Below are 16849 nucleotides of genomic sequence, written 5' to 3' on the forward strand. Positions count from 1 at the left end.
AGAGATGTATCCATAGATTTAGTCCCTAATGTTGCTCTCAAAGTGCACAGATTGATGCATTTAACTTCAACATTTAAAAAAAAAAATCTTCCCGGGGGAGCATGCCCCCGGACCCCCCTAGAGGAGGTTAGGTCCACCACCTGCCCACACCCCCCGTCAAATTGTCCCACCCACATTGAGGATGCTTCCTACGCCCATGCCTGAGACACAGTTTTGTGAATATTGTTGTTTTTTGCCCCCACGGGCAGGGGGAATGGGGTTTAACAGGTTTTAAAGTATCCCATGTGTTAGTGAATTTTTATATATTTTCCTTTAGAATGGCAGGAAATTAGTATTCAAATTTTTATTTAATTTTTGTTCCCCCCCAATGTTGACTCCATGGTTACGGCCTTGCTCTTAACACACCAAACTGACACCAAAGAACACCAAAGAACACGTCCGGACGGAACGTCGCCTCACGTCGCCTCATGTCGCCTCACGTCGCCTCACGTCGCCTCACGTCGCCTCACGTCTCCTGCGTCTTGGCCATGTTTCGCACTGGAACACACCGCAAAGACTTTAGCCGACGGCCAAGTTGCACGTACGAACTGCGCATGCGTGAGTGGCAATAACTCTCCTTACCAGCAGGCGGCTGTAGTGTGTATTCGTCATTCAAAAGAGGCAACAACCGGAAGACAGACTGCGTGATACACAGAGAGAAGAAGAACAGACTGCGTGATATAAACAAACAACAAATAGCGTGTGCGTTCCATTTTCACTCTACAGCGAGAAGCTCATGGGGCTTTCCCGAACCTGTGTCGAGAGCTGGAGTTAAATGAAATCTCAGATTTGCCTTCTTAATAGTTTGTTTCTTAATAGTTTTCACTTCCGTTTCGCTTCTCATGCACTGATTCGCTAGCTGAACAGCCAATCAGAGTGATTTCTTTGGCCAACGGCCTTTGGCCGATTGCACGGCCGAAAAGATACGACGGTGCGGGACACACCAATCTGAGTAGGGCGACAGGACGCTCATCGTCGGCCTGACATCCATCGACGGCCAAAATCGGCTTGGTGTGTCCGGGGCTTAAGGAGCTTAAGTGACTCATGCAGCAGGAGAGCCAACCAGAAGTCGCAGGTCCATTTCATAACAGCTCAATGTGTTTGTGCATGACGGCGCCATGTTCCCTCTATCAGAGAGACAATCTGACACCAGCACTACTGCCTGTTGCCTAATCTGGGAATCAGCGTAGCAGCAAGTCCTATAGCTGCTGCTCATGAGCAAAGAAACCTCCACTCAGATATGCCAAGCCAGCACTTGTGATAAATATTTGGAGGTCAGCGCTCTCTGACACTGCTGCATGCTCTCTTTGAGGGGACTTTGAGTGATATTTGATTCAACACAGCTGGGAGAAACACTGGCACACTGAAATGTATTACATCAGACGTTATAGAAGTCCCCACAGACGGGGAGAAGAAAGGGAGGATTGAAAGGTTAAAGTGATGAGGAGACAGAGAGGGGAGAGAAGCAGGATGACAGAAGAAGTGGATGGAAGGGTGGCTGAGGGAGGGGCCGGGTGCTGACAGTGTTTTGTTGGAGTTATGTAGATGTAATCCCTTCTGATGGGCAGGTCAAGCTGCCTGCTGTACGCTGAGGCACCGGCCGGCCGTGGGTGCACACACACACACACACACACACACACACACACCAGTGCCAGAAGTGTGTGTTTGTGCAGGTCTGTGTGTGCGTTGAGCCCCTTGTTGCAATCTGGCAAGGCTCATGAAAGGGGTAGGGTGGGGGACAAAGGGTAGATTTTCCTTTTCTTTAAGCGGTGAGGGCTGGCCCGCGGAGGAAAGAGAGATGGATCTTCTCCAAATGCCACCGTGGGCGCACTAATGCCTGCTTTGTTCACCACGGTAATTCTATTATGGTAATGGAGGGGATGCATCCCCGCTTTCTTGCCCTTCTTGCTTCATCCCAACTTTTCCAAGTCTCCTGTCCATGCACCCCCACTGGAGAGTTTCCGGCACAAGAACACAACAGTTAAATGGCCCCTGGAGGCCCCTGAGGGATTAGATGCAGAGTCCTACTGTTGCATGGATGTAGTGAGTGGTGCAATAGCTTGTTTTTTTCCGTCTGCTACTGATATTTATGTGTCCAAACCAATTTGTATTTATCATGATATCATTGGGAAATTCACATTTATCAATTGGTCATTGTTCGCAAAATAAACAGCAGATGAGATAGTGATTGTATGCCTCAGTAAAGTAAACAACAAGGGCATGAAAGATTTGGAACTCATCCATAACACTACTTCACTATTGTGCAATCCTCTGGGACGGCCCTGCATGATGCATGCTGGGTGGAGCGTACGGGTGACTCTCAGGCGGGAGTCACCGGACCCCGAGGCCACGCAGCGACTCGGTAAATATCCAGTAATGTCCCCTCCACTGGGACTGGCTTCTCTCTGCTTTTGGGCAACAATCCACCGTTTTACCCAGCAGCCCCTAGAGAGCCTCTAATCCCTCGAAGCCTGGGAACAACTCCAACTTGCAGTCCCTTTAAAACGTCTTGGTTTGTGCATTATTAGATGCTATGAATTACACTTGGGGACGTATGGAGGGAAAAACACGGCAACTGGCAAACATGGCAGTGATAAATCTGAAATAATGAAACAGCGCTCTAAGTGGAACCAGAAGGGCTTCGCTGACCCAAAATCGGGGTAACTCGATAGGCCTGCGGAGCTGCTGGAGGCAGGGCTGCTAGTAAAGCCCAGCTGGACCTGCGGGTACCTAACCTCTGTACAATGTGGAGCTCATTGGAGCCCTGGGCGATGTGAGGAGGGTCACATTCCTGGCCTTCAGAGCCACCCTGGGAGGGATGCGTGTCAGACAAGGTGTTACTGAAACTGAAATTCTTTGCGTGGCTCTTGCTCTATTTTTTCTTCTTCAGGCTTTCAAGAAAAGTTATGGTCCTTTCAAGAGCATAAATGATGGCAAGTTGGGGTAAGCTGACTAATGACAGGACGTTTAGCTTTTATCTGTGAAAAGTTATTGCTCCACATGGGATGAATAAATGACTTAACCAAGACATTCAGTAATATGCAGGAAAACCAGATAAAGTTGCCTCTTTTTTTCAGCGTGTGTTGACATAACTGCCCTGCTGTAATTCCCTGTGTGTGTGTCACGGCGTGGATCCTGAGCCCGGTGTGTGCGAGGGACCTCACTACTGTGCAGCCATAAAGGCGTAGTTGCTTTTTCATTCTGAAAGCGATATAAATTCCCAGCCGGTAATATAACATGTTGGGGTTGGTTGGTTTGGTGTGTGCGAGGAGGAGAAGAGGGCATGTGTGTGTCAGAGAGAAAAGGGTAGTTCAGGGCAGAGAATGAATGGCTCTGTCACAGAAAAGGCCAGCTAATAAAGTAGGTAGTTGAGGGAGGGGGTAAAAAGAATGCAGCTCGTCTTTCGTTTCTTCGTCGTGGGTTGTCATCGAGGGTGAATTAGTTTTTATGCCGAGGCGAAGGCAACCAATAAAGCACCGTCCACTGGTCAGCCCATTTCCAACATCCCCCCCAACCTCCTGCCTGCCAGTGGAAATTGCATTGGCCATGGTTTAGGAGACGCATGCGGCTCAAGTTTCAACCCCTTTGAAATTTTCATCGTCAATAAATTGCTAGATCAAGCAGATTAGTTAAGTGTATTTTGGCTTCTTTTCACAGCTGGGCGACCTTAGTGAGTGTGTGTCTGTGTGTGTGTGGTGTCTTTGAGGTTGTCTAAATGAAAAGCTGGTTGTTCTTGGACTTCACTTTTGCTTTCCCAGAGTCCTGACCCCTATGTGTTGAGCGATGGAGGAATTACTCAGAAATTAAAGTTTAGAAACACTGACACATTGTACTTTCTGTCTTTTCCTCCTCGGTAAAGTATACGCTGTCACTTTGAGTAATTAGTGACGCAGTATCTCATTTTTTCTCGGAGTTTGATAGCAGTTCATGACTTGCAGTTTGTCTTCTTTTATGCCCCAGGGAGATTCCTTGCATCCGTCTGTGTGAAAAGTGTAGTTTATCTTGAAAAGCTATAATCCCAACATTTGTCACAATAAGTCTGAGAGACGTACTCAGACGGATGGCAGAGCTTTAAAGCTACTGTTAAATCTACTAATGCCATATTGAACAAGCACAATACATCACTTTAAATTCACATGACTGATATCAATGTCTGACCTTGTCTCAGTCCAAGACTTTCACGGAGAAACAGGCCGTTCTCCATCAGGCTAACAGTCTCACTTTATTCTAAACAGCTCAATTCCTGCAGCCTCGCTTCTTTCCCAGGCCTTTTCTCCGGGGGAGGGGCAGAAAAGGGAGGTGTCCGGGTTGATAACCCCTCTCCATCACACTGACACTGAAAACAGAGCATGGATAAAGATGTGGCCCAATGGAGTGGTCAGCTTTGGATTTGGAGGAGGAAGATTGAGAGTGAGGGATGCAAAAGGTGGGCAACAGGGGGTGATTGATAAAGAGTGAACGATGGAGGTCTAGTTGAGAGTTATCTGTTTGCTCGTATGTTTGACAGACTCTCTCACAATCACTCACCCTGTCATGTGATATCAGCTCTGCCACGGCACTGACTCGTTATCAGAGGCCGATAGGTTTGTGCACATTTTGGTTATCAGAAATGTGCATTACTACATACCTACTGTATGAGCTACACGGATAACACTGGGCTGCTGGGGTCGATCAGCCTTTCACTCTCTGCTGATGGATGTGTGCAAACACTGGGATGCCTGGGTCACACATGCCGCTATACTCTCTTATATATATATATGGGAGCGCTAACAAGGGAAGGACAGACTCCCGCTGAGCACGCTGCTCAACAAATAAACATCAGTCCAGATCCGTAAGCGTGGGGAGAAACGCCATCCGTCACCATCAGAGGAGGAGGTAGACGAGGAAGGAGCTTAAATGGATACCAAGGCAGTCGCATGATAGATAACACATTTCACAAGGGGGAATGAGGGAATACCATAATGTGAAGCAGCCATGAGGGGGGAGCAGGGGCTGGGGTGGGGGGTAGTTGCAGCTGCACTGACCAGTACAGCCCCAGCATTACACACACAGCCACTGCTGCTCTGACTCTGCAGCAGGAACCATAACTGAGAATGATCTTATGCAACAGTGTTATTCTATGCCTGACATGTTGGAGCACAGTACAGTAACAGCTCCACCTGCCAATTAATTGCAGTGTATCTCTGCTACCTGTTTGCTAAAAGACATAGTAACGCAGTGTATTGGTTTAAATATTAGCAACCCCAAAGCTGGGTAAAAGTAGCACATTGTTACCGGGCAAAAATATGTTCTCAGCACATTTCGTGCAGGGACAGGTGAGCCATGGTGGAGCTACACTCTGTGGAAGAGTTGGGTTGAAATAAGGGGCTGAGCAAGGCTTCTGTTGAAACGGGCTGTTGTGATTTCACACTTTGCCTCCCAATGCCAATAAAATTCCTTTTTCACAGATGTGTTTTATGGTTTGTTTTAAGCCTTTACAAGAAAAAATAAACAATAAATCAAATAAAGGGATTTAAAAATGAAATGTTGATTTTAAAGTCATGTTAATGATACACACAGTATGGTGATATTGTTTGAATGATTCAGCACTTCTTAAATCATTTATTTTCTCTCTTTGTCTCCCGAAGTGATGCTGTTATTTTTTTATATACAAGCACAATAATATTATTATAATGAATTATTTTACCAACGATAATCTTATATTGAAATTCGATGGCATATGTGGCAGCCTTACCATCAATAAATAAAGTTAGGTGGTTATGGTAAATGATTCCACTAAGTTTATCTTATTAATCTGTAAATTACAGTGTGTTCAAAAATACCGGAGACCCACAGTGCCGTATTGTGCTCCAGTTCTGGAAAAACTATTTCTTTGGACAAAAAAACATATTTCCCCATCTTGGAAACCAGCTCTCAGAAATGCATGTCTAATCTGTTTCCATGTACATTTTGACAAATGAACAGAGACGTGGAGGTTTTAAGAGTCTTACGATCCATACACTGCACAGCTGGTTGGGCTTGTTTGCAGATGTAGCATGCAGGCTGCACTGCTTGGCCTCCTCTCCTGTTATTGCGTTGCACAACTGAAATGTCACAAAAGGAGTGGGGATGGATTAAGCTTCTTTTTTCAAATCAAACAAGTCATCCTTTCCCACTTCTCAATCAACGTGTGTGTCTCATAGCAAATGTAACGTGCTATTAATCAAAGCTAACGTAAATAAGTTGTGAAGGGGGAAGTGTAATGGTCTCCTTGAGTGCTGGCAGAGGGTTTTAGAGTAAACAAAAGATAAGAAAGGGGAACCAGACAAACACGGCAACCCCAGACGCGACCACAGACCAACCTACATCTCCTCACACTGCTCAGGCTTATGCTGCCTTCTAATGCTACGCGCCATTTGAAATCCCCATTGTGCCAAGGTGCTGCTGACATACAAAGATTGATGTATTTTTTTCTCCCATGCACCGCCCCCGCAAACTTCCCTTGAAACTGTTTTGCTAGAGGTAAACTCGTCAGCGTGTGTGTTTTAGAAACCCACACGAGTGAGAAAAGAAGGAACGATGTGTTCCAAGGATTGGATAAATATTTAATATTGCAAATCCAGGCCACACCAAAAACATGATGAAAGATCAAAATGACACAGAAAATGCACGCAATGTCTAAATAAAGGGAAAATATATGAATGTATTTTTATTAAAGTCATGATTCCTGCGTCTGGATTTGTCAGTTGTCAGCTTCAAAGCTTTGGCATCCCAACAAGCCCCTTGGAGAACAAGAGTCTCTGCATGTTGTCATTTTAGAGCTGAGTTAGCTGCCCAGCTCTTGTGTTTTCAGAGAAATTATTATTTGATTTGAAAGCCTGTGCAGTGTGTATTTTCTCTTTATGGGTTTGAACTTTGCTGTTCTCTCTGGATCCCGAGCTGCTCTCTGCTCCCGTTTGCTTTCTCCTGGCTCGCTTCAGCTCCTCACGTCATGGGCCACTGAATGCTCTAACGTGGGACACACACCCACCTTTCTTCTTCTTCTGAGCGCCTCTCTTGATCCTTAGTGTGTTTGTTGTCGTTAGCTAACCTTCCGGACAGGAAGACATGATTCTGTCTGAAAATCCTGTGAGTGAAAGAGGTCTAGGGAACTTTTTACAGTCACATCTTCAAGTGTGTTTCATACTTTTTATTCTAAATGGTTCAGTGTGCAACATTGTGGAGGTACATTTGAATACCTCACCCATAAATGTCCCCCACCACCATCTACATCATTACCAAATGTGTTTCTGCAAGCGAATGCATCTGAAAGCATGAACGCGGAGGTCTTTGCTTCTTTGTTCATGTCTGTGTATCTGCTGCGGTCTGTCTGTCATGGCTTGGGAATCGGGGGTCAGCACATGCTTTTAATCAGGCAACCTTTGCTTTGCCAGACGACTGTACGCTGCCCCCCTTCTCTCTTTTTCCCTCACAGCTTCCCTCCCCTTCTCTGAAACTGTTTCTCTCTGCTGCAGGGGAAATGGCCCACTGGCTCCACACAGTGGTGGAGATGGAGCTCATACAAGCCATATAACATACTGCATCTTCATTTGCTTTGATTGATTGAAGCCAAGCACTTTTTCTCAATTTTTTTTTACTTGATCATTTTGTATTCATTCAACTTCAAATTCACAAACATTCAGGGGATACTACAACATTTATTTTCCAGGTAATTATATGTAACTGTTCAGCGTCAACCAATTTGATAATTACTTAATAAAGACTGCTCCACATGTTGCGCACCTTTTCAGTTTTTACAGTAAAACAGTGTCTTTTTGAGGCTCTTTCACACATTTCAGATGTCTATGAGTTGTAAATAGTGAATGATTCCCCCCTCTAAACCTCTCACATGGTTTCATTTAAAGAAATGTTTTAGGGTCAAAGAAAAAAGGATCGTCAATATTGCACATTAAAAGCAGAAATTAGATCATATTCCAAAAGAAAAATCAAATTTGTGCCCAGGACTTTGTCTTTTCTTCTTTCCTACCCAATTTATCATCTCATGATCTCTCAGATTTATGCTGTGGCCCCCAAGCCAGGAATAAAGTAGTAAAAACTATAAACTCCCGTCCCGCTATGAGTATAAAATGCTGCTTAATGTCTTATATTATTAAAAAAAAATTACGCTTACTGTCAATTCAAGACGTTAACCTGTTAAGCCCTGAGCCTGTTTTTCAGGTCTCAGGCTCGAAAATGACATTCCCAGAACAAATGACCATATCTTCCCTTCTAAAAGGGTTAAATTGATAATCTTTTTTCTCAAAGTAATGATAAACCTGTGAGTTGGATGTAGAAAAGTCAGAATCAATATAGATGTTTTTTATTTTAAAGAAAATTCAGATTTTACATAGTAAAAAACTGTAAATTATTGTGTCCGTCCAAAAATTCTTTTTTACTTATAGTGAAAACTACCCTTGGATGATGGTAAGGTAGACTAAAAGCTTTAGGAATCCAAAGTACAACATATAAGTACCCTGTATCAAGATTGATGCAAAACAAGTGACATTTGACCTTTTTAGAGAGGTTTAGCAAAAAAAAAACACTTCTGGGGTCATTTGGGTGGATTTCCATATCTCTGGCCCCCCTTGCTCAATTTTGATGGTTGACACCTCTTTCTGACCGTTAGAGCCAATAGAATCGAAGGGGGAGTCCCCCACACACACTCATTGTGAAAACAAAAGGTGTGGGCTTTGCGCATGTCATTTTGCATTAGAGTGAAGCTACAGTCTAGCTCTGACATCTACTGTAGAAACGGAATAGCATGGATTATCAATCTCATTGCTCATGGATTATCAGAAATCATTTCAAAGGGACACAGACACATTGGATTAAGCTATGGATTAACTTCAGCAGCGTTTTTATCGTTTTAATGCCATTGAAGACCACTTTGGAGAGACTACAGAGCCAAGGTAACCTTGTTAGCATTTTTAGCTACCTAGCGTCAAATGTTTTGATGTCTGTTTTTGCTTATAACGTCGCGATTTCGTATAATTCAGTGATAATGAGGCTACCCATCGATTCTGTGTCACCTCACGATGTGAATCGATGTCATGGATGTGAAGAAAAGATAAATAATAAGGTTTTGTGAGTGATTTTCGGTGCCTCTGTGTTTTATTCTTATATTATTATATAGAGTCGTTATTCATTTGTTTTAAAGCTCAATAAATAACAAAGAAGACCTTTGACCGGCACTTTTCTAATTTTGTCCGGAAGATTTAAACTTTAACGGACATGTTGACCGGTGAAAAAAAATCTAACTGAAACTCTTCCGCACGGTCCCCTCGTTCCTTGGAAGAGGCGGAGAGGTGGGTGTTTGTCATCTGCTGGTGGACTAACCGGAGAGAATTACAGTGCTTGCCTCGATGGGGAGGGATTGCATTGAATTAAAGCAGCGGGAGCAAACGCTTGCCTCGGGGAGGGAGAAAAAAAGCCACAGCGGAGAATAAACAGAAGGGCAACCATGGCAACCATGCGCGGGTAGTCTTCTTCGCTGCTTTTGTGGCAGACTACAGCGCCACTTACAGGCCTGGCATATGTACTACAGCGTCTCCAGCACTTTCGAGCGGCAATTGCCGGCCGTGGCCCAACCCCACATGGAGGCTTGTGGTGCAGTGGGTTGAGCGTTGGTGTTCAGATCAGGGGGTCAAAACCCCACTGCAGTCAGCATGTCGTTGTGTCCCTGGGCAAGACACTTCACCCCTCTCCCCTCCTGGGGATTGCCCACAGTATTGAGTATGTAAGTCGCTTTGGATAAAAGCGTCTAACAAGTGACATGTAATGTAATGTAATTCCCCTGATAGGTGGAGAGTTGGCCATATAGGCAGAGCTCCTCGTTCCTGACGTCAGAGAATTTTCAAATCTGTATCAGTCTGTATCAGATCCGTTGCAGCCCCGTTTTTAGAGATTTGGGTATGGAGGAAAAGAGAGAGGGTTGTGTTTTCTGGCACTTGGTGAGTTCCCTGACACACCGGGGACACATATTCATGTATAAAAGACGAACAAACGGGCATTTTGCATGATAGGTTCCCATTAAGTGATCCGATTGTAATAATCTTTTCTACTTTAATCCTTTCCCTCATTAATTTGTCTTTCTTTTCATTTCCTGCCACTTTCAGCCTCACCTTTTTACCCTGGGTTTCCCCCCTTTATTGCTGTGTCTCTCAGGTGAGAAACAGTGACAGTTTGAGTGACAGGCTCATTAGGGCTTCATTACATGGCTGCTTGGACAGGAGGAGGAGAGAGGCCCAGGAGATGAGCTGTAAAGCAGGACAGGCTTGCTTTGCGACCCCAACCGGCCCCCAGCTTCAGGTTCACTTGACGGGCCCCGGGGGTGGAGAGCACACCTGGGCCAGGTGAGGTTTGCCATGAAGAAGGGCACTGGGTGCACGTCTTCAGAGAAAGCAGGGGCGGATTCCTCACATTCAGCCCAGGGGGAGACCCTAGGGTGCTTCTTCATACTCACTGCACAAATTGACATGCACATACATATATCCACACATGCGCACACACTGTCTGCCAAGGATATTAAAGCACGTTGTCAACAGGTCTACTTAACCAAAAGAAAACAGTAAAACTACTTTCCAAGCTTGAACAATGAGAATTAAGACACAAGTCGAGACATGAGCTCTTCACATTACATCTCTCGAGCTGCTCCTCTTTTAACTGCGCCACACCTCTGAGTGCTGTCAATCGTTGTGATTTGAAAAGCCGAGGCAATTGTTCAGCAGTTGGAACAAGTTGAACGCCTGGCAACAAATCTCAGTCAGAGGTTTGTTTACATGGGGAGCAACTGAGAAACATATATCTCGAGCAGCGGTGATTAAGGCATTGAGAGACCATTATGTACTTAAATTAAGTGGTTAAATGGAGACCAGGTTGTACGGCCTTTTTGAAAGATTTGACGGCGGAGATCTGGTTACAACTCCAAATAAAGTGGAGACCTTGTTTGCACATGATTTATAAAGTTTAGAGAATAAAACTTGTGGTTTTCAACAACATGGAGGTATTTAGGCCACTTAAAGCTGATATTAAAAATATTTTCCACTGGTAATTTGGTACAGTTTAATGGTCTAACAAAAACACTGGTTCAGGGATAAACCTGCTCCATAGTGCTGTTGTCCACTTCATATTAGTTCATTTAAGCAACCTCAATACTTCAGCCACTGTGCAAAATGCTGATAGTGATAGTGTTTTGTGTCCAAATACAGGGAATTTTCTGTAAGCTGGTTTCAGCACCTGTCCTGGGCTTCTTTCACTTCCTAATGGTGATAAATGAGTCCGGTTGAGTCTACTGGGGTCTTATTGAAACAGGCTGCACCCAGAAATGTGTGCAAGCGAATATATATCTTAATGAAGGAAATGTGGCTTCACTGGGACTTACAGCTGCCGCAAGTATGCACTGTTAAATGTAGTGCGAGTGAGTGGAAGAATTTAGAATGGGTGACGTTAGATTTGTGTTAATGTTGAATAACAAGTGTGTGTGTGTGTGTGTGTGGGTGTGTCTTTGTATAAATCTTCCTTGACTGTGGTATTCATCCTCCGCAATGTATGTTCTGCTAAAGAGGTGTAGGCCACATGGTTATGTCACATTACGCTATCAGGAATGTAAAAAAGTTTATATATATCTTAAAGGGGACCTATCATGCAAAATGCACTTTTGTACGTCTTTTATACATGAATATGTGTCCCCGGTGTTCCAGGGAACTCACCAAGTGTCAGAAAACACAACCCTCTCTATTTTCCTCCATACCCAAATCTCTAAAAAAGGGGCTGCAACGGATCTGATAAAAACTGATCCAGATTTGAACACTGTCCTGACGTCAGGACGGTGGCGCTACGGCAATTGGGCCAACTCCACCAATCAGGAGGAGACAGCCACGGCCATTGCCGTTCGAAAGCGCTGGAGACGCTGTAGTACATATGCCAGGCCTGTAGATGGTGCTGTTCTGCCCTTATCTGCCCTTACAAACACAGAGCTAAAAAATGTCAAATTGAGCAAAATGAGGCATGGCTAAAATGCATGATCTGTTTGGTATTTTGCAAAAAAGTATAAATATGCCTTATATAGGTATGGTCCTACACTATATTATTCAAATATAGCATGATAGGTCCACTTTAACTATGAAAATGTTTCCTTTCATCTTTTGGACAGCATGTTGAACACCTGAAGTTGCTACAGTAAGCTTATCATGATGCTCATGACATGACATAACATAAAGGTCTTGTAATTGTTACAGATTATAAACTATAGTGCGATCTGAGAGCACAGACCTTCACCATGGTAGTGAAAAAGAATGTGTGTATCCGCTATTTAATGGGGATCTGGTCCAAAATGTAATGGTTTCTCTCGAGGCCCATGCTACAACCTTCCTCACAGTTACAGGCCTGTCATTTTTTGGGGTAATCCTGCTGACAAACGGATAAACAAACCAACAAACCGAGCGTGTGTTTCTTCCCATTTTGAATGAATCTGTCTGCATAATGTGTCGTAAACTGTAACTTTTCTAGGGACAGCAGACAAACACACTACGACTCCTTAGTGTAGCCTACAACACACTAAATACATTATATTTGTATCGCACTTTTCAAAACGAAGGTACAGTTTTTTCCAAGATATATGCAGACAAAAAGAATATAAAACAATGAAATATATTTTTTAAGTTCTAAAACATATAGAGAATAGGTTTTAGAGCAATTTTACTGAGACTGCAGTCCCTCGTCTCGTGTAAAGTCATAGGAACGTTGGAAAGCCTGTTATGTTTTATGTTATGTTGGTTACAGTAAATGCTTTTTTATGTTTACATTTACCCAGCTTAATCTGACTCTATACAAAGCTCCGGTTGTAGGCTAGCATGTTGCGTTAGAATGCATCCCTTGTTTTTTAACTAATCACAAATAAATCCCACCCAATCAAATGTGAATCAGAGGTTTTTATATGTATTACTAAACAGGAAAGCAGAAACTTCCAAAGAATGAAGTGTGATTAGGCTCAGATTGAAGGCCAAAAATCATAGAGGAAATATGAATATACATATATAGTCTAATCCCCTACTTACAATCTCATCCCTTGTTTTCACTCTCTTACCAATGTTTTTTTATTTTTATTACCATTCTGCATTGTTTGTCCTTTATCCCCCTTCTTCTGGCTGCAGTGGTTTCCCATCCCTATACTCAGATGTGACCTTTCACCCCTGGCGGCACACCGACTGCTCGACGGCAGACATCCTGGTGTCTAATGCTCGCTGCTCCTCATATCGGTTAAGCCGCGGTTGTTTCCGACATTCACTGTGGCTGAGAGAATAGAGGAGCTGAAAGGTGACGGAGGATGGATGCATGCATTGTCTTGGCCGAACATAAAGTATTATCCTCCATTTTTGAGACTACCAGACGCCTCATCTCTTCCTGCTCTGTTCTCCTGCTCATTATTCTCCTGTTCTTTATTTTTCTTTTGCACTGCCAGATGTGTAGAGGAAAACGGAAGGGAATAGCGCTGCCATTTCACATCTCAAAATACTGTGTTTCTACCATGTTTTTTAGAAAGTAGTTGGTTTATTTATTTCTCACAGTGACACTTAGTATTCTTTCTGTGAACAGTTGTTTCCCTTCTTTCCACGACTAAATACACAAAAGACACTAAATGAAAGACAGACTGCAGAAAAGAAACGTATCAAGGCATATCAAGCTGACATTCAAACCCCCACAGCCGCATCACTGGATATCATGGCTCTATTTTGGTAAAATGATAATTATGATAATTGTTCTGTGAACTGTAGCAGCGTGGGGTTGTAATAGTTGCTCTCCCCACAACAGGAACTACTGAGCTCTCTGCACCGGCTTGCCAAAACCACAGAGTTTACACAGCCCTGAGGATGACAAGACAGGGAGAACGAAGAGGGGATGGTGAGTGAAGCAAAGAATGAGGCACAGTAAAGGGTCCCATAAAGACTTTCATATGTCCCGTGCCCTGCATGTTTGATTTGCAGTGAGAGCAGACCGTATGAGGAAAAAAGCAGTAAGGCCACTGCTCTGTAAACAGTCATTATACACTATTTTATTTATTTTCATATCTGACCATACATACAGCAAAAACGATGGTATGAAAATAAATGACCTGTGCTATCTAATTAGTCATTTATAAAAATGATTCCTTTTCTCAGGAGTCTCTCCCATAATAGTGGTTTCCCATCTATTAAAACTTCAACCATATTATTTGATTTTGGATTATTATTGATTTATTTGATATTCTACCATTTGATATTTTTGTTTTGCACAGTTTCAGTTTCTAGATCCTTTAAACCGCGGTACTGAAAGTCACATGTTTTTTGAAAATGTCTCTCTAAGAAAATGTAAATGAGCTTAGCTTTCCTCTATACAGGGTGTGCTAATTCACCCCTGTGATGACAACAGGATGACATTCTGTGGTGCAACAAAGTCATACATCTCTTTGTTCAATAACCTGTCTATTGGCATTCTCTCACGTCCTTGTAGGACTTTTAAAGAGGGTTTTGTTACTGACAGGTGCATGCGCCACTAAGGTCAACCTGTTGGTAATGAGGAAAAATATGTTGAATGTAAGTGTCATTTGTCATTTTATCAAGCCTCCTTGTGAACAGATTCAATAAACAATAACTTAGTGATAGAGTGCCACGCTAGCTGTGCCCCTGTTTCCAGTCTTTATGCTAAGCTAGGCTACCCTCATACTAGAAAAAGTCATGCCAGTGAAAAGCACTGTTTCAGACTTGTTGCATGTTGAAGATGATATAGCAAAACATTTTCTGAAAACACCTAGAAATATTAGTACTGCTGTGCCTGTTCTCACATACGCCTCATTGTAGGGAGTTAGATAGAGTTCTGTCTCCTTTCTCTCTAAATCTCCTCTTCATATCCAGTATCGTTTCTGTCTCTGGCTACCGTCTAGCTTTTCCAGAGCTCTCCGTTAGCACTTTGACCTGTCAAGGAATGATCCTGCACAGCTCTGCCAGGCAGAAGTGAAGATCATAAGTGAGATGAATCTTCTTCCTCTTTATCAACACTTCTATGATATATGTGGTGCCACGCCTCCATCCTGTGTATAGCACTGTTCATTCATTCTTAACTCTGTGGCTAAGATCTTACTGTCACTTGATCTAAGATGTCCTTTGACACAACGTCCTTTATCCATTTTAGTTTTGAATTTTTGGATCGGTTTCACAGTAGTTCAGTCAACTAATGTATTGGATGTGTCAGCAGAGTACAGTGGGTAAAAGTTTAAACAAAGCTATTTGACAAAAAAGAATCATTAACCTGATTCCAAGAACCATGCCTGCTTGGCTATTTTCAGACATTAGTCTGATTCATACATTCTCTATACACATACACACACACACACACACACACACACACACACACACACATGCACACGCACGCGCACACGCACACGATGCAGGCGTCACTGGCACAGTCCAATCTCTCAGGCATTATTCTATTTTCTACGTCTAATTTGGGATTTGCAGGCGGGATGTGCGTGGACGATATGCGCATGTTGCCAGTTTTGTGTCAATATTTCCAGTGCCCCCGTCGTGTTAATGGCTGGGCTGTGAATCGTCACCGGGGCAATGGTCAAACGTGGCCAAGCCGGTGACGTACAGCGATGAGTCCATCCAAAGGAAATAGCAAGTGTGTGTATTTTAAGGTGTGTTCAAAGTCCCCTCACCCTTCTCCTCTTTCTGGTTCCTGAGAAAGGGGCAGTGGTGTGAACGAAGGGTCACTGCCAGATTCAGATTTTATTGATCCACACTGTAGGGCTTTGGTGGGGCAAACTTTGGCACCTCACAGCTCTTTTAGAGACTAGCACTCTGCCTTTTCTCAGACTTACAGGCATATTTAGCAGGACTGATCCACACCAGGGCCATGGGAGAGGTTGATGGTGGGTGGGCGCTTCACAGACAGTATAATGTTGTCGAGACAAGGTTGCCTGCTGGACAATTTAGTGACTGAAAGGCTGCAAGTTCAGTCCAAACAAGATCCAGAACCTTTGTTTTATGTGCCTATGGGCAGGGGTTAAATTGGGCCGGGGCTGTCCGGGGCTAAGCCCCGGCACATAGGAAAAGCTCTGACGTCATCACCCTCGCATATTTTTAACAATGTATGCAGCATGCCTATATCATATGTTTACACAAAAAAGATATACATGTTAAAACTTTTCTTTCTATATGTTTAAGGTTCTTAATAATTCGAAAAATCAATAAAACACTCTTTCTAGCAGTAGGGAGCATAAATAAGAAGACGCGACGATGACTTGCACTTTTCAAATTTTTCGCGGGGTTCCCCCTTATTTATTTTCTTCAAATAAACTTTGCTGATCGGCGACCACACAGTCTCTTCCGTCAGTCACACAGACAGCCAGCAGTGACAGGTGAATCCGGGAAAGGTGTGGAGAAAAATAGGTAATACGCTGACAGGTTTCTTAACATGAATTGCTCTGATATTCTACTTTTACGTTCGACTACCATTAAGTTAAATAACGTTTTTTTGTTTGACTAACTTTTGATCAAATCAAGCGTTTCTTAAACTAAGAGAAAGACACCAGCCAGTGGTCGATATTGTGGACTTTATTTTAGAATAGCAGATCTCTGCGACCAGCTATAGTTTGTCGGCTTAGTGTCAGTGAACGTGTGTCTCTGCTCCGATCGTGAGCTACACTGCAGCACCTCCCGCGGGACTCTGCTGCGGTTCCTCCGTGCAGAGCGCCCGTTTCCTAAACCATGCTATGCAGGGGCGGTTCTAGGGGGGGGCAAACAGGGGCCAGTGCCCC

Source organism: Trematomus bernacchii, unplaced genomic scaffold, assembly GCF_902827165.1.
Source record: "Trematomus bernacchii unplaced genomic scaffold, fTreBer1.1, whole genome shotgun sequence".
Taxonomy (NCBI): Eukaryota; Metazoa; Chordata; class Actinopteri; order Perciformes; family Nototheniidae; genus Trematomus; species Trematomus bernacchii.